The sequence below is a fragment of the Lonchura striata genome, chromosome 4 (assembly GCF_050655825.1).
Source record: "Lonchura striata isolate lonStrDom1 chromosome 4, ASM5065582v1, whole genome shotgun sequence".
Classification (NCBI taxonomy): Eukaryota; Metazoa; Chordata; class Aves; order Passeriformes; family Estrildidae; genus Lonchura; species Lonchura striata.
The window spans coordinates 35081011-35103029 of record NC_140706.1 but is presented as its reverse complement, the minus strand read 5'-3'; the positions used below and the strand labels follow the sequence as shown (position 1 = coordinate 35103029).

The window sequence follows — 22019 nt, the reverse complement described above, 5'->3', positions numbered from 1 at the left end:
TAACTGGGTGGATTTAATTTTAACTACTACTTTGGAAGATTTTGCTATATTTTTTCTTTGATTAATCTCTTTTTTCTTCCTCTCCTTGTAATGAGGAGTCCTGAGCTAATAATAATTGCTTGATTAGACTGTTATGATTTGAGATTTACAAAAATGAATTTTCAACCCATAAAGTGTTTTTTTGTTATCCCATGCAAACTGTACAAGTTGTAGCTCAACAACCAGTTGGGCAGCTTAGATTGTGATCTGCAAGCAACATCTCCAGCATTTTGGCAGTACTGTGTTTTACTTCTCCGTCTTGAAGATCATTGCATGAGCCAAGGAAAGAAGATAAAGAAAATAATTCCAAGTGGAAGTATGAGTGATTGAGACTTCATACCTACTAGGTATGTTTACATATGATTAGGTACTCTTCCATGGCACTTTCTCACTCTTCTGTTCTCCAAATGTGTGTATCTAAGCAAATATTACTAGGGTGCCACTGGCATACCTAATGTGACTAATTTCATTGTTAGTAAGAAGAATGGAAGTTGACTACAACTTTCAAAGCAAGAAAAAAAAAAGTCACTGAAGGGCTGGAAGAAATTATTTTGGAACTATTACCATACTTCTTATATGTAAGGCTTCAAAAAGCAATATTTATTCACAGTGGTCCTATTAACATATCAGTAACAGCTGGAAATACTCTCCAGCCTTGATGTGAATTAGGAATCATGTGGGAAGATGTGAGAGCATTCCAGTTCAACATTTAGATTAACAATTTTAGACAGTTTGAACCCATACCCTCAGAACAAATCAAAAGACATGTATATTTTTTAGTTCTACACAAGTCATATATTACTTAACTGTATCAGAGTTTGTTCAGGTTATTTAAATAGAGCCCTTCTGTTGTCAAGTGTCCTGTATTAAACTATAGTTCCATGTTGACATTCATTAAGAAGGAAAGATTTCATCAGATGTTTCCTATCATATCAGAAGGACTTTGCTTTGGGTAGGCAAATATTGCAGAAATTATCTCAGCTTAATTAAATCTAAAAATAGTGAAGATTTAGGAGAATATCTTTTAAAATACTTTGCATGCTGTCAGCACTGATTATTTTTGAGTTTTCTAAATTGTTTAAAACACAAAAAATGCCAACTGTGTTAGGAAACTTTGCTCCTACTTTTGCCTTTCAGTTTTCTGTCCAAAAACTTGTTTTATCCAATGTTTTTTCTATTAACCTTATTTACTGAGGGGCATTTCAAATCACCTTTATAATGGTACTTTCAGTTTGTAAAATATTTAATTTCTTGAGAAAATGTTGGTCTTTTATATTTGAAATGCAAAATTATGTGCAGTTAAAATAAATGTCTACTTTCCAAATTGAACTAAAAGTGGAGCAATGTATCCCATTTTATTATTGTTTCCATTCTAATCAGAAAGTAATCATGCAGCAGTATCTTTTCTGGTATTTCAAACTTCAGATAAAAAAATTAAAATTTCTAGTCAACCATGCTCTCTTTTTCTGAAAAGATTTCAATCATTTGGCTTGCTTCAACTGATTTTGAAAGATTAATAGAAGCCTCAAGATGTTAAGTTCATACAGATTAATGAAAATTAACTTGAAAATTGGGTATTGGTGATGCTTCCTGAGTAAAATGCTATAGTATAAGGATAGTGAGACCCATGAGTAGAAAAACCTCAACCCAGTAGACACCTGAACATCTAACAGTGACACCCTTAGCCATAAGAATCTAAGTATGCTGAATTCCACTATTTTTTAAGAGTTTCAGCAATGTGTAAAGGCCTATTATTTTTTCATTCTATAGAGGAAAGGAGAAGATATATATATATATATATATATATATATATAAAATTATCTATTAATGAATCAAAAGAAAGCAAATGTTTTTCTCAGCATGCTCTTTCCTACCTGCAAATCTGCTTCTGCTTGAAACTGAAATCTTTACATCATTATTTCTGAAGCAAAATGTTTACCTTCTGTGTACCCCAAAAGCCTAACATCATTCTTTTTGCATCAGCCTAAAGTCTGGTTCCTTAAGGTGCTCCATGAGAGTTGAGATCATGTATCTCGAGCTTTCACAGTCTGTCTGCCAGGTTGTTCCTCTAGGCTATCTGAGCTCTGTGGCTCACTAAATAGTATCCAGTAACTATGAAAATTTATTTTTTATCACATTTTCAGGCTAATTTCAGTAGATGAGGAAAATTAGATAACTTGTAGTAAGTGGAATGAGATGGATTGTTACATCATGAAATACAGCATGTCAAGGTAAGGAAATGCCATTTCCCCATAGGAAGTTAAAACAATGAACACCTATTTTGAGAAGCAAAAGATGCTATCAGTTTATGTAGACAAAAGCTCATCATATCTCATAATTTTATGATTACACAATAAATATCATTAAAGATAAAACAGTCTCTTGTAAGATAGTGCTTTTTACTGATACTCTTCTAACAGCTTAATGAAGCAACATTCAAAAACCTCTGTAAGCACTTTGGAAAAGTTCATATTGCATCCTTCCTTGTTCCATAACTGTTCCTGCAAATTTTTGCCAAAACCTTTTTAGCTTTAGTTTCATATCCTCTATTCACTCAGTTGACAAAAGGTGAAAGTTCTTTCTCTTGGCTTAAGAAGAAAGATACATCCATAGTTATGAGCCTTTTAAATCCAGATAGTATTTTTCTCAACATTTTGTCTTTAAAGCAAGGGCTGATATCACTTCAGGCCAAAGGGTCAATCAGACTTCATTCTCTTCTGTACATCTCTCTTTGCTATCTCATGACACTAGTATTCTTCTAGAAAAGAAATCAATGCCAATACACTAAGATTTGGAAATATCTAGTGTTTTAGAGGAGTTTGACCAAATTTATGGAATACTTTGTGTGAAAGATGATGATATTTAGTCATTGCCAACTTTCAGTATAAACTACCATGTGTGCTTTTGTATATTTCCTTAGCACATCAAGCAAAACCTAAGCGTGCAGGGAAGCAAAACCAGAGAAATTAGATGCAGCCTGGTTTTCCCCTCCTCTGTCTGCCTCTGCCCCTTTCCCCAGGATTATATAAGATAAAAACCAAGATGACTTTTGTGACTCTAAGACACAAAGGTTTTGAGAATGCTTAGGTAAGAAATTTATATTAGTTATATTCTTTTAATGCTGCCTTTTTAAGCAAATGAAACATTAGGATATTATTATTTATAACTCATAACTAAGCAAAAAAAACTTAACCTAAAGAAATCAGAGGTCTGGCAATCACTGGCTGTAGGAAGCTTAAGAAAGACAAGTGCCAGATTCTGCAGCAGGGATGGGGCAGCCCTGGATGTAGCTACAGGCTGGGAAATGAGGTGCTATGGAGCAGTGATGTGCAAAGGGACCTGGGGCCCTGGTCAATGGCAAGGTGAACATGAGCCAGCAGTGCCCTGGCAGCCAGGAGGGTCAGCCCTGTCCTGGGGACCACGAGGCACAGCATCACAGCCGGGCAAGGGAGGGGCTTGTCATTGTCCCACTCTGCTCTGCACTGGGGAAGCCTCACCTTGAATATTGTGTGCAGTTTTGGGCGCCTCAATATTAAAAAATACATTAGGCTATTAGAGAGCATTCAAAGATAGTCTACAAAGACAGTGGAGAGCCTGATAGGGGAAGCCATAAAACAAGCAGCTGAGGCCACTTGGTCTGTTCACCCCGGAAGAGACTGAGGGGAGACCTCAGTCTGCAACTTTCTTGTGAGGAGCAGAGGAGGGGCAGGAACTGATCTCTTCTTCCTGTTGATTAGTGACAGGACCCAAGGGACTGGCCTTGAACCTGTTTAGGTGGGGTATTAGAAAAAGGTTCTTCATCCAGAGGGTGGTTGGGCACAGAACAGCTCCCCAGTGTCACAGCACCAAACCTAACAGCTCAAGGAGTGTTTGAACAATTCTCTTGGGTACATGGTGTGACTCTTGGGGATGTCCTATTCAGAGCCAGGAGCTGGCCTTCAGTGACCTTTGTGGGTCCCTTCCAACTCAACATATTCTGTGATTCTATGATTCTGTAACAAATCAATTGTTAGCTTGACTAGTAGCAATCCAGATATGCAAATAATATTATTTCCATCTGAGAATAGTTTATTAATTATCTCATCTGTTCAGGGATTTTTTTCAAGTTGCCTGGTGACTTTACCTCTTTTCAATTTAGACTTATTAGAAAACAATAGTAACATTAAAAAAAAAAAAGCAGACAACTCTGAGAACAAATCTGCAGCTTTATAGAAATCTGTCAAATTTAGGGCTGGGAAACTGTGTTCAGAATCCATGCCATAACAAAATTCCTGACATATTTTGCACGCTAATCACAGATATCAAGGTGCCCTAAATACATTATTCAGGCTTATCCTCCAGCTTACACTTATTTGAAAGTATTCGTTTTCTCCTTTTAAGTCTGTACTTTATTGAAGTTACTTAGAAACTTGCATTAGTAATTCAGGATTGCAGTAAAAGTTTTTCAATTTCTTTACCTGTTCTCAAGTTTTAAAAAATTAGAACCACTTTGAATTCTTAAAAAAAGAGAATAATTTGGGTATTTAAACTCAGCATTGGGCTCAGTAATATACACCATCAAAACCAGTCATCATTACTGCAAAATAATGATGGATAATCAGGCTATGTAATAGTTATTACTCTTGCATCTGTAGAGACTAAAAATGAACATTCAAAAGCCCTTAGTGTAAAAGTCCTATAATGTCACTTTTCATTTATATCACTGAGATGGAGAATGGGCCATAGAGAATTTATTTCTGCAGAAAATATATGATGTACAGGAAATATGCAAATATTTCTCATTCTGTTAACAATTTTCATTTGCCTTTCAACCTAGAAGAGCTTGGAAGTTTTAAAACAAAGCAATTTGTAAGAGCAACTTAGATCTGAGTTGTGGTCAATTTGCCAGATCTTCACTGCCGTGACACTTTGAGTACTTTACAGTAATATAGTTTATTTTAAGGTGCCATAAAAGAGACAGGATGAAAATACTTAGGCTGTTAAACTAAATTTTATTTCTTTGGGAGTGATGGTTTTGCATTCATTTTATAAAGAATAATAGAAGGATCACTAAAACTAAGAGGATAATTTATTTGAATAAAGCATTTAATATTGCTTTGTATAAATACAAGTTTAAAATATTTCAGGTTCTGAAGGTCAGGAAAAAATTCACATGATCAGTTTAACTCCTTCTCAAAATATGTTACTGGGAGTTAAGCATAAAGCAGAAAGAAGCAAATAAGGATGGAATAAATACTTGTATATATGTCTGTTGCACTGGGTTGAAACTTGTAAACTCAAGGTGAACTAAGTATTTTCTGCTTATTCACGAAGATTAAGAATGGACCTTCTATAAATTGGCCTGCTATATTTTAGGAGATTTATTGATTTTCTCTTTGATTTATTTCCTAACAGTATTGCCACAGCAGAACGGGCTGTGGCCCACTTTTTGAAGAGTTTTCTGGTTTTTGTGATTGAACTGCAATGATAATAGCTGTGACTATTAGCTGGCTTGAAATGTAACCCTGTTAAACATCAACCAAAGCCTTCCACAGAAGGCTGCTGTGTTCTGCTGGTGCGTGACTTAGCTGTTTATAGAAAACCAACTGGATGTTTCTGGCTGTTTACAAAGCGGCTCTGAAGGTTTACTTAGCAGTGGTCTGCTTTCAACAAAGTTGTGTGCATGATTTCCGACTGCTTTTTTTTTTTTTTCTCTTTTTTTGGACTTCCATGAAAAGGGGGAGCAGTTTAACTTTATTTAAGACTCTGCTTCACTTGGTCTTAGAGCTCAGGTTGGAAGAAAGCATGTGCCTTTCTAGAAGAATTATCTTATGGGCATTTCTGAAGCCTTTAGATTTGTTGTCACCTACCTCAATTTTGGATCCCAAAGATGACCTGAATGGAGCTGTTCCAGATTTACTTATTATATTTTACTACTTGCATTTAGTGGGCTCTAGTATTTTTAGAAGGTCCTTGGTCCTCAGTAAACAAAAAGGTGACAGCTGCACACATTTATTGACCACTTTCACCCCACAATCCATAAGAATCAATTGTAAGAGTTTGTCTTTTTCTTGAATTGTTCTGAATTGTAATCTTACACATCTAATGATAATTTTACTCCTTAAAAATAGTTCTTCCCTTGACTGTGTTTTTTTTCCTCTTAAGTTTATTCATCAGTTCACAACTCTGTGGCATGGTACCAGAGCTGACTTCTCCTGATATGTCATCTCATACATTCCTGCAGCCAAAATGTCTCCCCCAATGGTAAATTTAGGATAGAACAGTTCTCTCCATTCACAGATTTGGCCATTAAAAAAAAGTTTGTACCTTCTCCTGCAGAATCAAGTAGAAAGGGCTTGGATTGTGAGGGAAAAAACCTCCTTTTGTAAACAAATCTGTTCTGTGACTGCATTGCATTGTAGGAAATCCCTAACTTTAATTATATCCTCAATAATTGGAAATTTCTTCCTTGGTTTCACAGAACTGAAAATTAGCCTTTATATTAATTAAGGAAATGATAAAGTGAAAATTGAAGTACACATGCATTACTTGTTTGTCATTCCATCTCTGATGGAATCCACTGAGGAAACCAGGTTCTTTGAGGTGGAGAAGACAGGCTGGAAGCCATAGGAATCTTATTTAAATGGATCTAGCTGTCATATTAAGTCAGATCTGTAAAATAAAGGTAGGTAATTTTATATGTTGTGAGAAAAGTAATTTAGATTATTCCAGTACTTTAGTGTTCTGAACTAAAATTTTAAAATTTCTGAATGTGTAAAGAGATTTGGAGCATGCCTATTCTTGGATAGCTATTTTGAGGTACATTTAACTGTTTGAAAAAATGTGATAAATGCATAATCTCATTTAAAATTTTTGGTCTTTATTATCCTTATACCTTGGATATGACCAATGAAGGCAAATTACTTTTATAAAATACAATATAATTATCATGGAATGTCTAGGGTTAAAAATGACCCATAAGGATCATAGTCAATCTTTCAGTGTGTTTGCTTTTTCAGGTTGTGTACCTGTGATGATTCTTCAAATTTCCATGGTCTCTTCTTACAGGATACAGAATAGAAAATTAAATCTTAAAATATAAAGAAGGAAAAAAATTAATAATGGTAGACATACACAATTTGTTTCCAAAATCACAATAGATTGTCTCAGATTTATCACTTGGAAGCATGAGTATCATGTCAAAAATATGCGTTGGGGAGGGCAAAAAAAGGTTAATAATAAAATCAACATTTGTATTTCCCATCATTATGAGATGAAATAGATTACTGCTTCAATGTTGATTTATTGAATAGTATTCCTCAATCATCTAACTTAAAAATAGTACTACTTGATATTAATTAATGTCTTGAATAACAGAATAAAAAGAATATGTAGGATATTTTCAGACAACAATGACCTAGAATGAAGTCATAAAGCATAGTGGGTGAGAGATTATGTTGTTTTCTAAGAACACCTGAAAATATTTTAGAAATGTGTAATAGAAGGAAAAGGTTTGTAGAAACGTTGAAGCTGAAATACATTTACTTAATTAGAAACTATGGCAAAATAATCCAAATTTGCACAGATACTAGTCTAGCTCAATACAAATATTGAAGAGATGAAGTATTTGTTGTGAAAAATACATGTGCATGAAGCTGGGAAAAATTATCTGAATTCACTAAAATGCTGCACTAGGTTGCTGGCCCTGGAACAACAGGTGCTCTTTAGCACTGGCCTATGATTTGTATCCATGTAGCACTCCATTAAACCAGTTTCAAAGTCATACAAGTGTTAAAGTCCTAGTCCTGAAAGTTATGTATTTGGATAGTTTGGAAGTTAAATGTCATTGAAAATGGAAAATAACCCTGAAATTTAGGCACACATAAAAATGCTGTCAGCCCAGTCCATGAAGAACAATGGACAGTTGACATAGCTTTCAAAAGACAATGGAAGGAAATGCCTTCAAGGGAACTGTTAAAGAAAAGCTTTTTAAAATAGCCCATAAGTCTTTTTTGACTCTGCCTTCAGTTCTGCCATAAGTATCTCAGGACACAACTGTAATGGTGGTGTTGAGGAACTTTGTGTGTGGATGTCGAATATGGCTATGGTGAAACTTGAGATTGCAAAGGAGCATGAACTATTTCTTCATGAAGTCATAGAAATGAAGAGGGAAATTCTAGCCCATTTTTCTATGGGTACCAGTAGGTGAAATAAAATCAAACATTTGCCTTGAGACTTGGTTTCAAAGGAAGTCAGCTATGGGGTAAGAAATTTACCTAGACAGAGCAACCTGTGTAGTAGGCATCTACTCCTGTTAGCCCCATACAGCTGTTGGCATGAGTCTGTGTCACCTGCAGATAACTTCTGCATACTGCCTAGTGACACTATCTTAATGTCACCATAATGTATCAGTATGTAACCAAAAACATAGGCCAATAAATAGGCAGGCATAATGGCATTTGATATAAATTTTTGAAAAGTATCTTCAATTAAATTTAAAAAAAGCCATCAGCTTTTATCAGAACTCAACAGCATTTCTCATCAGACTGTGTGCAATCAGTATTGTCACCTTTAACTGTTTGACCACAATTTTTGTAACTCCTTCCTCCTCCCTACTGGGAAGCTTGAAATGATAATTGCACTTACTGTCTTTACTCAGTAGAATATGTACAAGCAAAGATTTGGGAGATTTATTATATTTAATTCCTCCCCTTTGAGTAGATTTTTGAGTATTTCTTTGCTTCTGAAAGAACAGATTGCTACAAGCCAAAGAATGAAATTCGATGTATTCCTTAGAGTTTAGAAAGCGTATGAAGTTTCACATACTACAAATAAATATGTGTGGTTGGTTGACCCTGGCTGGATGCCAGATGCCCACCAAAGCCACCTTATCACTCCCTTTTTCAACTGGACAGAAGAGGGAAAATATAATAAAAAGCTTGTGGGTTGAGACAAGGGCAGGCAGAGATCATTCAGCAGGTACCCTCATAAGCAAAACAGACTTGGCTTGGGGAAATTAATTGAATTTTTTATCAATCAAATCAACATAGGATAATGAGAAATAAAACATGTAGGACTGGTCATAAGTAGGATTATAAATTTCTGAGAAGCCAGCCTATTGGTTGGGTTCATATGTGAATATCATGATTTTGAATAGCCCCATGGAGTCAAAATGAAAGGGGAAATAAGATCTCTGACAGCATATGCAATGTCTTTAGATTATGGTCTTTAAAACTCACTTGATTTTGGAAAATCATGGAAAAGAATCCTTTACCTGCAAGAAATTAATTCAGTGTAGAGCTTAGCTTATGATAGTAGCTTGGATGTTTAATTTCCTTAGCCACATTTTAAACAACATTCTCTATTTGCTGCTTTATCTGAAAGGATGGTGGATCCTCTGGAAGGATGAACATCTTCAGTTCTTCCTTGGAAATGCATATCATAAATCTCCTTGGCTAAATGTACTGCTCCTTTTCTTGTGGTGGCAGCATCCTTTGAGATAATTCTTCCTGTTCTTCCCTTTTTATTTACTTTCAAACCAAAAGGTCTACTACTGTGTTTTTTTATGTTCTTTTGGGGGCTTTTCCAATATCTCTCATATATTATGTATGAGATATATGAAAAAGCTAAGACAACACAAATTCTGGAGAAGAAGCAGCGTAAAACATGGCTCCATTTCTATTAAAAATATATTTATATTCACTTTAGTTATAAATTAAATTTTAAGGGTAAGAGATTTCCTGAAAAGAGATTTGCTTAAATACCTACATTAGTGATTTCATTCTGTAATTGTCTTCAGAAGCTGTTTAATTAAACAAATGCTTATCCTTGTTTTAGGAACTGTCAGAATATGTACTTTTAAAGGTCAGGGCTTAGGTAATTTCCTTCTTAATATTGTGGAGAAGAGGGATAAAGAGGAGCAAAGATCACTGCTTGGGTACTTTGCCTTGCTTTGAATGGAAAGAAAAACCCAAACAAACCATAAAATCTTAACAATCATTTTGCTTTCATCACATTTTAAAAGGCTTGTGCAAAGCCTTTCTCCTTTGCAAAGCCAAGCAGGATTTGTCCCTTTACGATGATTGTCATAGAAAATTTAAAATGCAGGCAAACGAGTTTAGCAGCTGTCAAAATTAGTGCAACTCCTGGGACTAATAAAAAGAAAAACTGTAATGTTGACACATCAAATAACATCCTCGGGATGTGGGACAACACCTAATGTGCGTTTTGTCTGACCTACAAGATGTGTGAGTGACAGCCCTTGTGCATAGTCATTAACTTGAAGAGGGACATTATGCTTAGGTCTCAAATTGTATATACTACTTAAAGGAGAATAAACATTATATTGTAAGTGTGGGGGACCAAAACAAACCCTGAATTTGTGGAGAGTTGCATTGCTATACTGATGTGTGCTTAAACGCCCCTTTTAACATGTGTATACATGTGTTATTTCTTCAGTGTTTGGATGTGGATATGTCTAATAATGCTCATCTTTATAAAATATTTATTTGGCTTAGATGTTCAAACTTATCTATTTAATGCATAGTGTGAAAATATATGAATTACTAAGTATGTGTTTCTAAAAAATATTTTCAGATGCTAAAACAGACAAAAATATCAGTAGAAAATATAAGTATGAACAAAGCAAAATGCTGTTTTAAGAGAAATTTGTTTCTGCTATACTGATTTAATTACCTTGAACTAAACAAGTCAAAGACTCGAAAGCAGAAAAGGACTGCAAGTCAAAATGTAAAACACCACAAACCCCATCACCCTTCAAAGAAAGTTTTCCAGTCTTATCTGGATGAATCCTGACCTAAGAAAGAAACTCTTCACTCCTGCCCTAAAGACAGCATGAAAGAGAGCTTTATCTTGTAGGTCAGAAAAAGTAGGAAGAGGTTAGAACTGCCAGAAGTCAAGCTGAAGCGACCCTTGCAAGGAAATTAAAACAAATAAACAAAAAGATTCTTTAGATAAAGAAGAGAACAAGATCTGTTTGCATGAGGTAACCTGTATTGGCCCCATAAGAGTAGTATTTCGAATCACTTTTAAATAATGGTGCTAAGAATCTTCACAAGCCAGACAGCTAATGATTATGGACATATGGCAATGGAAATCTCCCTAATGATGGTACAATAAGCTCAAAAGGTAACATATACTAAATGGATCATAGGTGGGAATTAGCTACATGCTCTCAAGAGTTTTGCCATTTCAATCTGATAGCAGCTATTTAGGAAAATGGGATGAGAAGTAAAGGGGAAAAAAAAGTAGACTGAAGTATAATTTGTGTTTTTCAATTATGTATCTTCTTTATTTATATACTTTTTGGTTTTCAATTATGTATCTTCTTTTTCAATTATGTATTTTATCTAAGCTTATGTAATATAAGCTTAGATAAGATACCTGATCACATTACCAGAAATAAAAGTTATTTTTATAACATCCCTAACTCCAAACATAAGGCATATGCCTTCTGTGTCAGCCATGGACATTGTGCTTTGTGTTTTGTATTAAACACTCTAAATATGCTGTGGAGCAGTAGAGTATTTTATGGCTTGTTTTGGGCTGAGAGAGTTAAAACTTTTGTTCCATGGATCCACAAACTTCTTTTTGCTGGATCAGTTTGATTCTGGGAATGAAATCTGATGCTTTTATAGAGTGCTACATAAACTCCTCTATTTTCCTCTGACCAAAAAACATGTTCTTTGTATGTTCAAGGTCTGGGGGTGCATCTTTTGTCCCAGGTAACAAGCAATAGGACAAGAGGAAATGGCCTCATATTGTGCCAAGGGAGGTTTAGGTATTGGATATTAGGAGAAATTGCTTTACTGAAAAGGTGGTCAAACATTGGAATAGGATGCTCAGGGAAGTGGGAGAATCCCTGTCCTTGGAAGTGTTCACAAACCTGTGCACTTGGTGCTGGGGATGTGATTTAGTAGTGGGTATGGCAGTGCTGCGTTAATGGTTGGACTGGATGATCTCAGAAGTGTGTTCCAGGCTAAATAATTCTATGTGCAAATATATAAACAGCTAGCTTTGCCTTTTCTACTGTGGCCCAACTTCTTGGACAACTCATGGATACAAAATAAGAATAAATGGCTTCTTGCTTGCAAGAACTAAACAATGATGCCTGGGAGGAATTTAAAGGCTGTGTTATGAACACATTATATTCACTGGTTATTAATACAGTTACAACACTGACTTTAGTGAGAAAGTATTGCTCTCCAAAGAGCTTGGAGAAAATCTGCTTTCCAAAGGCAGAATTTAAGAAATTGTGGAAAAGAGCCAACAGCTCTGAACTGCTATTGCCTTTTCACAAGCAACTGGAGACAAATTTTATTAGAATTTTTTTCCAAGAGGTATTAGCCACTGTATTCAGAGAATAGAGAGGATAAACAACTCAATAACAAAAGCTTTCATCACATTTCCATTGAGGGCTGGGGTGCCTGCAAATTTTTGCTTATTTTATTTTTGACCACTATTATCTGCCTGTCAGCATGGAAGTGCCACACAAGAGAGGGAAAGAGATCACCTCCTGTATGTGATTAGCAGCCAACTTGTTCCCTAACATCACCTAAATTCATAATTCTTGCTACAGTGGAGAAATAGGCTTCATCCTCCTAGAATAACTTTACAGTTAATACATGTTTTGGTGGGATTGACCCTCCTCCTTGCTGTTGATTGATATATGCCCTAACCCTTAGAACTCCTATGTGTCCTACTGTACACCATGCCACAGCATTCTAGCACTAGGAAAAGATATTCTGCCTTATCTAAATCTCTGTGCTCTGTTGCTTAAGACATCCCTTTTTTCCCAGATTCTGCATGAGCCATTTCAGAAGGCTGCTTCGTGGGTGGCAGAGGATGCAGGAGTGTGCCTGGTATGCCACTGCAGGTATGACTGTCCAAAGCTCACTACCTGTAGTGCAGAGAAAAAATTACTCTCATGTCTTATTTAGTACATGGCATGTCCTTCCTATTCCCTTTTATAGAGGAACCTGAGCATAGATTAGAAGTAGTTCAGCACAGCTCTGTCTAGACAAACAATGAACACTAATGTATGCAGCAGGTAAAGCAGCACAAGAGCTGTTGCAAGTCTTCAAGAGGGTCTAACAAAGATTTGAAAATTTGTAAAGCAGGTTTACAGTGTCCTGAATTCTAGCAATTTTCTACACACCCACAGTAGTTGCATAATGGGTGAAAATATTTCCTCTCCAAAGTAAAAGATTCCATAATTATCCCAAATTTTATAAAACACAGCCACAACATTCACTATATAACCTAAATCTTGACATACTTGGAGCCAGCACTAGTAGAGTGCTGCAGGTGGTCTGTTGAGGGATGTATGCTTGTAAACATGATGAACTTTTACCTTTGAGAATATTTTACCTTAGTCTTTGTCACTTTTATTCATCTACTGATTTATCTGGATAATACAGTTTGCAGGTTTCTAACTGTGGTGTTTAATTGCTGTGGTATGTTGACATTTTTCAGCTTCTGAGAGCTTGCATTCCAGACTGTCTTCTATTTAGCAGAAGCTAGGGCTTAAATGCAAGCTTGACTTGGGGGCAAAGCCTGTTGGTGTGGTGGTTTTGGTTTCTACTGTTTTCACACTTGGATTAATTATTTTTGTGGTCTTCTTGTAAATCAGAATTAGGGTTTTGGGGTTTTTTTTTTGGTGAATATCTGTTTGCCATTGACATATTCTTGAAAGGTGGTTACAGGCTATTTTTGCTTTAAGAATGTTTTAATTTGGGTAATTTGGGTTATGTTTCCAGAGACAAAAAAAAAAAAAAAAAAAATTGCATTGTATTAAGTATTTTAATTCCAAATACAATTTGCATTTCAGAAGAGAAAACTGTCTGAAACTTTTGCAAAAGAAATAATTACTGATATGCAGAATATTTTCAGTGTAAATACACTTCTTGCATATTTAAGGAAATAAAATTTCATTAATGTTTGGCATATTATATGTATAAACCCATAGAGTTCAAAGTCTTGTTTTACACTTCATCACTGGGAATCAGGATTTCCCAACACAATGCAGTCAGAAAAATGAATTAGCACTGACGCAGAGCTCATGACCTCCTTGGCGCCAAGGGGCTACATTTAGCCAATTTCCTGCAAGGATATAGTTCAAGGAAAGTTTCTCACTGATGCCTAATGTAACATATATGATCACATTTACCTTTTTGTTTTAACTTTTTCAAGAGTGACTTTTAAAAAAAAAGAATTTTTAAATAATTACTTGAATACCATTCCCTTGTTGAAAATAAGACAATTTCATCGCTTTTGTACATGCCCTGTTTGATGGTTAGGTCCAGCATTTTGTTATTTCAACAGACTTCAAACATGTCATAAATAAATTTCCACTGGGTTGGCACTTCCTTTTTGCTTCCTGATATAGGGATTGATTGTTCTTTGCAAGTCTCTCGGGATTTTATGAGCTTTCTCAGAATGACTGACTTGACCACAAATTCGACTGTCATAATTTTCAGAAACTGTTCACACAGAAAAGCCAATAGAGGCAATTTTTAGAACAAAAGCAAGTGCTACATATTGTATGAGATCAAATGCCTTCTCAGGTGTAACAAGAGATACAGACAATGATGGAATCTATTCAAACTGTTATTAGTGGGATTAGAGTCAGTAGCAGAGAAGGTTGTTAATATGAAAGTTGTATGAAACATTTCTCACAAGGGGTCTCTTTGAATATGCATAAAAATACTGACATGGTTAAATAGACTACTTGGCATTTGGGAAGTTTTTCAAGTACTGTGGAGATGAAACAATATTAAAACTACTGAATCCACATAGGATAAGAATGTAGTAAAATTTTAATGATATCTAAATTAGTTAAGTAATAAAATTGAATAATTAAGTATATCAGAAACAATAAAATAAATTAATGTAATAAAAAGAATTAACTGAAAAAGTAAAAGATCAATGTTCACTCTAAATGCTTAGTGAGAGATGTCCAGTGGCATCTTGAATATCCAAGAGAATCCTGATCGTCTCTAGGCCTTGCATTTATACCTGACAGTCTTGAAGCGTCAGATATGCTTGGTGTCTGAAACAAGACTCTTGCTATGTTTAGTCTCAGAGATCACCTTTTAGTATTCTACTAACTATCCAACAGTATTAGTGTATTCTGGTCAGTAGTTAATGAAACAGCAGGAGTAAGATCACTTCTGGATAGTTCAACATCCAGATAACATCTGAGATTTAATTCCACTCTTTTTTCTTAAACACTTTTGGCCATAGATGGGTGTAATTCCTCTTCTGTGCCAAACTCTTCTGTGGGAAATGACTGGGAGGATATCTGTATCCAAGGAATCATAGAACCACTTAGGTTGGGAAAAAACCTCTAAAATCAAGTCCAAACTAAAGCTAGCACTGCAAAGTTCATCACTAAACTATGTCCTCAAGTGCCACATGCCTTTTAAATATCTCCAGCAAATATGACTTAACCACTTCCCTGTGTCAGCCTGTTCCAATGCTTGAAAACCCTTTTGGTGAATAATTTTTTCATAATATCCAATTGAAACCTCCTCTGGTGCCATTTGAGGTCATTTCCTCTCAGCCTATTGCTTGTTACTTGAGAGCTCTATTCCCATCTCACTAAAACCCCCTTCTAGAGAGCTCCTTTGAGACTCCTTTTCTCCAGTTAAACATCCCCAGCTCTTTCAGCATAAAACTTGTTCTCTAGGCCCTTCACCAGCTTTGTTGCCCTTCTCTGGACTTGCTCCAGCCCCTCAATGTTTCACTTGCACTGAGAAGCCCAGATCTGTTTCTGTGATGGCAACAGATGCACAATCACTTCCAACTCCTCTTAGTAGTTATCCATGTGGCATGCATTGCTGATGTACTTCAGTCAGGCTATTGATCCCATCATCTTTTATGAGTTTTTGGATGTCTGATTTGGATTTCCTATTGACTTTTGAAGTGCTTTAACCAATTAGGTTTCTCTGGAGCCAACTGGGCACATATCTGGGTTAGACTGCTATTGCCTGTAAGATCTTAAAGCCAGCTTTTTATTGAAATTTATTTTTGCCAATACTTCAAAGCTGAAAATGAGATTGTTCAGTTATTTCCTATTCCAAATATTGGGAAAAGCTGGATTAAATATTTAAAGACAGTAATTGCTGAAAAATATGTTTTGTAGTGCTGAATGATGCAAATTAGCATTCCTAGACTTACTATTTAAAATATTTCTGGAAAGCATTCTAAGTGATGCAGAACTAAGTGTCAAATATGCATTTAATTTATGTCCAGAAAATGCTGCTGGCACAGTCATCCACTTAGGAACAAGTGGTTACTTGACTACTGAGCAACGTGATACTAATGAATGGAGTATAACATCACATAATTTTTCTATGTTCCTACCACAGAAAAAAACGTGGAGGGCTTTGATCCAAAGTAATCATGTTTCCTGTTTTCATCCACAAGTTGTACAGTTTCACCATGCTGTGTGGAAAAGCAGCTGGAATTACATACCCAGTGTAAGCAACTACTATACATGCTTGTACGCGAGAAATAAATGAGCTCAGAAATATTTGTACATTTGCTTAACAAAACCAAAACTACTTACTATTTGTCAGTGTATCTATGTCCCATATAATCATGAGAATCATGCAATTGTAATCAAAATTTTATGCCCAGTGGCATAACTTTCAATCTTCAGTTGTAACTGGTGTGCAGCTAACACATAAAATGAAATTGGAAAGGCAAAACTTCATTCAGCAGAGTAGTTTTTCTTATCCGCCTGCACAAATTTTATAAATTTGCTACGGAGACCAGAATTAAGAATTTCATCTCCACTGCTCAAGAACTAATTCAAAGTGGGTAAAGCTGTATGCAGAATAGTGGGAATACTGATATTTTCATTACCACATTTTATCAAAGAGAAGGTAAGTCTCATTAGAGGAGATGCTAAATGTCCTGCAATATAAATATCTGAAGTTTAAAATCAGTGTAGTCAATTTTGAGTCTGAGCTGCTTCATTAGGAGAGAAACCATGTGATGCCACATTCAGGCCTTTCTTATGACAGCCTGCTATCATTGTAGGCAGAGAAAATATCCAAGAGCTGGATGCTCCAGCACTGGCTGTGATACAGCAGCAGGGGCAAACAGCAGCTGGTCTCTGTTTTGGAAGTGGGGAGATGAATAGGGAATCAACAAACAACCACAGAAACAATGCTGGGAGAGAAATCCCTGTAGAGTGACTGCATGAGAAATTAAGTGAAGCAAAAAGGTGACAGGAACTCAGAGAGACTTGATGCACCATTTTGCATAAAATTCATTTCAGATAATACTACTTAAAATAGAATTTCTTACAAAAAGCTAAATATATGTTCTCTTACCCATTATATAATAACAGGGGAAAACCCCATTTTCTGTAAATCATTCATAATATGTACTGAGGAGTTCATGTATCATGGCACACACTTGAAAAGGTTTGCAAACTGCTGCAGTATCTGAGATTGTCTGCTCTAAGACCTAGCAGAGGGATCATTTCTTAAGTTAAAATTCTCATTATTACTTGTAAGGACATTATGGTACTTGGAAAGAGATTTTTTTATTCCTTGCAATTTTATTTTTGTATATATCTGTAATAGTATTTTATCTAGCAAAATAGGAAGGCATTCAAAACAACAGTTTTACCCCAGACTTCCCTTCAAAACTTGATTTTTTTTTTTACTCTAGTTAATGGTATATATACTTCATATTTATTTATTTATCTATTTATTTATATGGAGATATATAAGTTTTATCAGTAATTGAAATATATCTGTAGGAATTTAGCAACTGTTGTTAATATTTAGAAAAAACATCTATATTCTATACTTTTATATGAATATTCAATTTCTTTTTTTTTAACAAAAAATAAGAATGTAGCTACTCTCTTGATCAGTCGTTGAAAAAAGGACATAATTGTGAGAGGCCACCAAGAACTATGCTATAGTTTAAGTATCTTTTTGCTTAACTTGCATGTGAGTATTTAAATTCTGCCTGGGAAGCACTTCCCAATTAAAGCATGTTAGAATTCAAGATCTATTTTTCCTTAAAAATTGACCAAAATAAATAATTTAAATACAAAGCAATGGGAAGGAAAGAAATAGCCTTACTGAGCTACAATTCTGGCACCCTTAGGGGAATGGGAACAGATGGTTTTACTACAGATCCAGGACTGTTATGCATTATTTTTCCTCACTGTCTCTTGTCCTGTCTTTCAAAGGCAACAACTCTCCTTTTCTGGACCACAATACAGTTTTTTTTTTTATATTTCTTAGATTTTTTTTTTTTTTTAATTCTTTAGATGTGTATAGATGTGGGATTATTAGATTCCATACAGAAGGATGCATGAAGCCAGCTGAGCCAGAAGGGAGATTGTAGTTCTGCTCTTGTGAAGATACTGGTGTTTCTCACAGAAACAGTAGCTGCAGGAAAAGGATAGAAATGCATCAGAAAAGTTGGTCAGTGGCTGTATTGTAAACATTATAGGGAATCAGGCTGTATATAAACTGCATATAATATATGAATTAGATATAATATAGTGAGACAGCCTGTCTCACTAGTGCTGGATACCAGATTTTAGAACATTGTTGCGCAGAATTTGGAGCATTTTTAATTCTCATCAAAGTGTGTAGTGAAATAGAGGATATGTCTTGTCTGCATTTTGTCATGGGAATTAGTCTACTGTTTATGGACTGTTTAGAAAACATCCTAATTCTGGTCTGAAATGGCTTATGCAAGAGAAAACTATTTCTGTTGTGTTTATTTTTCAGTTAAATACATTTTTTCATCAGTTTAAAGTGTACAACACAGATGAATAGTACTGAAATTATGTTTTTATGGAGTTATATAAAAATCCTGCAGTGCTCTCTGTCTTATTTGTAGTTAAGTATCTCTAGAGAGTATGTTTAACTTTTTTTTTTTTTTTCTGTATTTTGGCATGAGAGGGAGATTAGGTGTTACAAATTCATATTGTTTGGTGTAATCTGGAAGTAAAACAGAATGTATCAGAATTCTAACTAAAGAAAGAAATGAGCTTTTGTAAACTTATTTTTCAGTGTGTTAAGGACATATTTGATGCTTTTCTCATACACAGTGTGTCTTAGCAGATGGAATGATCCAGCTGAGCAACCTCTTCTGCCTATAGTTTTGTACTCAGGAGATTACAGTTTAGGTTAATGATTGTTTTATTTGGGAGTAAAGACAAAAGAAAATGTAGGCAATGCAAATAATAAGGATAAATGAACATTATCAAACAGGAAAAACAAACTTGCAATGCTTTGGAGGTAGAACAGATCAGCTTTCATGAATTCCTGAATGTTGTTTTTGTCTTTGAAAGCCAATTACTTTTGTTTTTTCATTTCTGCCAAGATAAATTTGGACATGTGAGTGTTAAGTATCAATTTACACATTTGGGTCTTGAAGACAGGCAAGCAGAACATTATCTAATTGCTTCAATCACAATTTTGTACTGCAAGAAAATGTCAAATTAAAAGTTTTCTCATTTAGTAGACAGCTTCATCAGAAATAATGCAAATAAGACATAACAGTTTCATCATCAATGTGTAGATCTCAGATCTCTGTCTCACATATATTCAGATTAAGTAGTCTTGAAGCTCACTATGAGAATTGCTAGATTTGTGAATCCAGTCCTTTCCTTAGAGTTTTGTATTTTCTTTAGTATTCAAAGTGTTTGATGGGAAGTAAAAAGATGGATTTCCCACCTTTTTTCTCACATCTGTAAAACAAGTTAAACATTCATCACCTGAAATCATCCTACCAGAATGTCATGGATCAATGACTTGGTATTGCTGCTAAGCACTCTGAATACACAAGTGCATTTCATTCTTTCATACCAAGCACTACACTAAAATATATTATTGGTTTGCATGAGCATCCCTAAATCCTTACAGAAGTTATGTGAAGAAAGATCTTCTGTCTTGGATGAATTTGGAACAAATTACAAAGGAATATTTTCAGTCTGAGTTTAGGATTTAGGTATCACACACAGTGATTATATAATCAGTTGTGAATCTGATTAATTGTGTATTTTTCCTTTATGTATCCTTTCATCTTTCTCTTTACAGATTCTTCAGTGAGAAATAGATTTTCAGCACTGACTGGTGAGTATATTTAAGGTTTAGCTATGTTTTGGTGTGGCATTTCACTTTGTTGCAAACTCTCGTGGCAGGGACAAAACAGTGGAGATACCACAATTTGGTTTAAGCTGTCTGTTTCACAACTTCCCAAACCTCATATGAATGGTTTCGCTGTCAGTTGAAGTTGTTTCAAATGCTCCTAATCTTAATGAACACTTCATAAATGATGAGATTTTTTATTTTTCTCTGTCTTATTTTTTCAGTCCTTTTTCCATGAGGCATGCTTTGAGGTACAGAGTGTTTCTGGCTCTCTCTGGGAGAGCTAACAAGAAATCCCAGTAGGTATCTGCTGCTTCATTTTGCATGGAAAAGGAACAAAACTTATGGATTATGTCTTCTCAAACTAGGGAGTTGTAACAACTATAGTTACCAATCTGTGAAACCTGGAGTTTTCAGGTAAAATACTCCTGAGTAAATGTAGCTCTTTCCTTCTTCAGTAATCAATGATGTTAGAACAACCTGTAAAGAGCAAGAGTGCTTGATGACATTTACCAGGCCTTGCTACTCTGAAGACTGATCACAGTCTTACAATGATGCCACTGAAATGAGTAATACCATTCAAATCAGAAGAAAGAATCAGTGATGTCAGCAACAAGCCTCTTCCTGCAGATGTATGGTATTGACTTGCCTTTAGTTAACCTCTTCTTGATATTCTTCTATGGCCAATATTATTATTTATTTAGTAATTAATTTATTTTTCGTTTATTTGAGAATAAATTTTTCTTCCTGGGAACTTGAGGAAGCCCCTAATACAGCTGTTCTTCATTCCAAGCTGGCACTAGAAGCTGCCTGATGGGTAAGTCACAGAAGAAGCCAGAATCTGTCGGCACTGATGGCTGCAGCTGCATTCCCAATTGGAAACAAACCACTCAGAGAGAGGATGCTGGTTTGGGAATCTGTGTGCACAGTTCTGCAGGACTCTGGCTGGAGATAGACTGAATAACTGAACTGAGACTGTAGGCTAGGAAAGGTGGAGTTTTATTCACCCACTGGTTGTTTATCATTGTTAGATTTACTAAAGTAAAAATAGTTATTTTAAGACTGTTTTTCAAATTAATTTACAGTTAAAGAATATAAGATATACTTCTTACATGTTTCAAAGAACAATGACATAAAAGGAAATGTTAACTTGTAGATCTTAGAAACATAAAGACCTATGATTATGAAAGCTGAAATGTTTTTAAACTTATAGGAGTAATGTACTGAATGAATAGATAAACTTCTACCTCTTGGATTCACTAAATTGTAAGCTACTATTATTAATCTTTCAAAAGAATACTGATCTTTTATATATAATACTTGCAGCGATATCAAGACATCTCATTGCTGCACAGCCTGTTCTTTCAAATAAATACACAAGTGTGCTGTCACACAGCCTTCTAATTTCCTGACGGTTAACACCAATATGTATTTGAAAACTCAGTCACTTATTTTTGGAAATTACATTTGATAAAAGATTATTCTCTACATAAAAAAATATTTGTATTTTGTTCATTGTTTAGAAGTGAAGTTAGATCTTAGTACTAGTTCTTCCTTTAGTGGATGTAACTGATTTGATTTAACATCAGAAATATATTTCAGTGTTTGTTTTTTGAACACTTATCTGAATTTTGCTTGAGTTTATTTCAAACTAAGCCTCCAGGCAGTGTGTTTGCTCATATGATTAGGCTTTTTTGTGTGTTTTTTTTTTTCTTTCTTTCTGAAAGCAATACAAGTCCAAGGTATTTTTGTGCTTCAGTTAGAGGTTCTTTGATGCACTTTAAAATAAGTATCTCTTAAATAGTTTACAGAAACTGACTGGATAAGCTGAAACCAATAGTATCTACT

The 22019-nt window shown here is 35.1% G+C and overlaps 1 long non-coding RNA gene across 2 annotated transcripts in view; it reads left to right on the top strand.

The window, feature by feature from the left end:
• The first annotated feature begins 11398 nt into the window (after window positions 1–11398).
• Window positions 11399–22019, top strand: part of LOC146767583 (uncharacterized) — a 70342-nt gene continuing 59721 nt past the window's right edge. Inside the window, exons 1-2 of one of the 2 annotated variants that reach the window (XR_014955125.1) lie at window positions 11399–12913; window positions 20121–20988. This is a non-coding gene — a long non-coding RNA (uncharacterized LOC146767583). Of the gene's footprint in view, window positions 12914–18585; window positions 20989–22019 lie in introns of those variants that run through there. The other variant, XR_014955124.1, reaches the window with a different exon arrangement.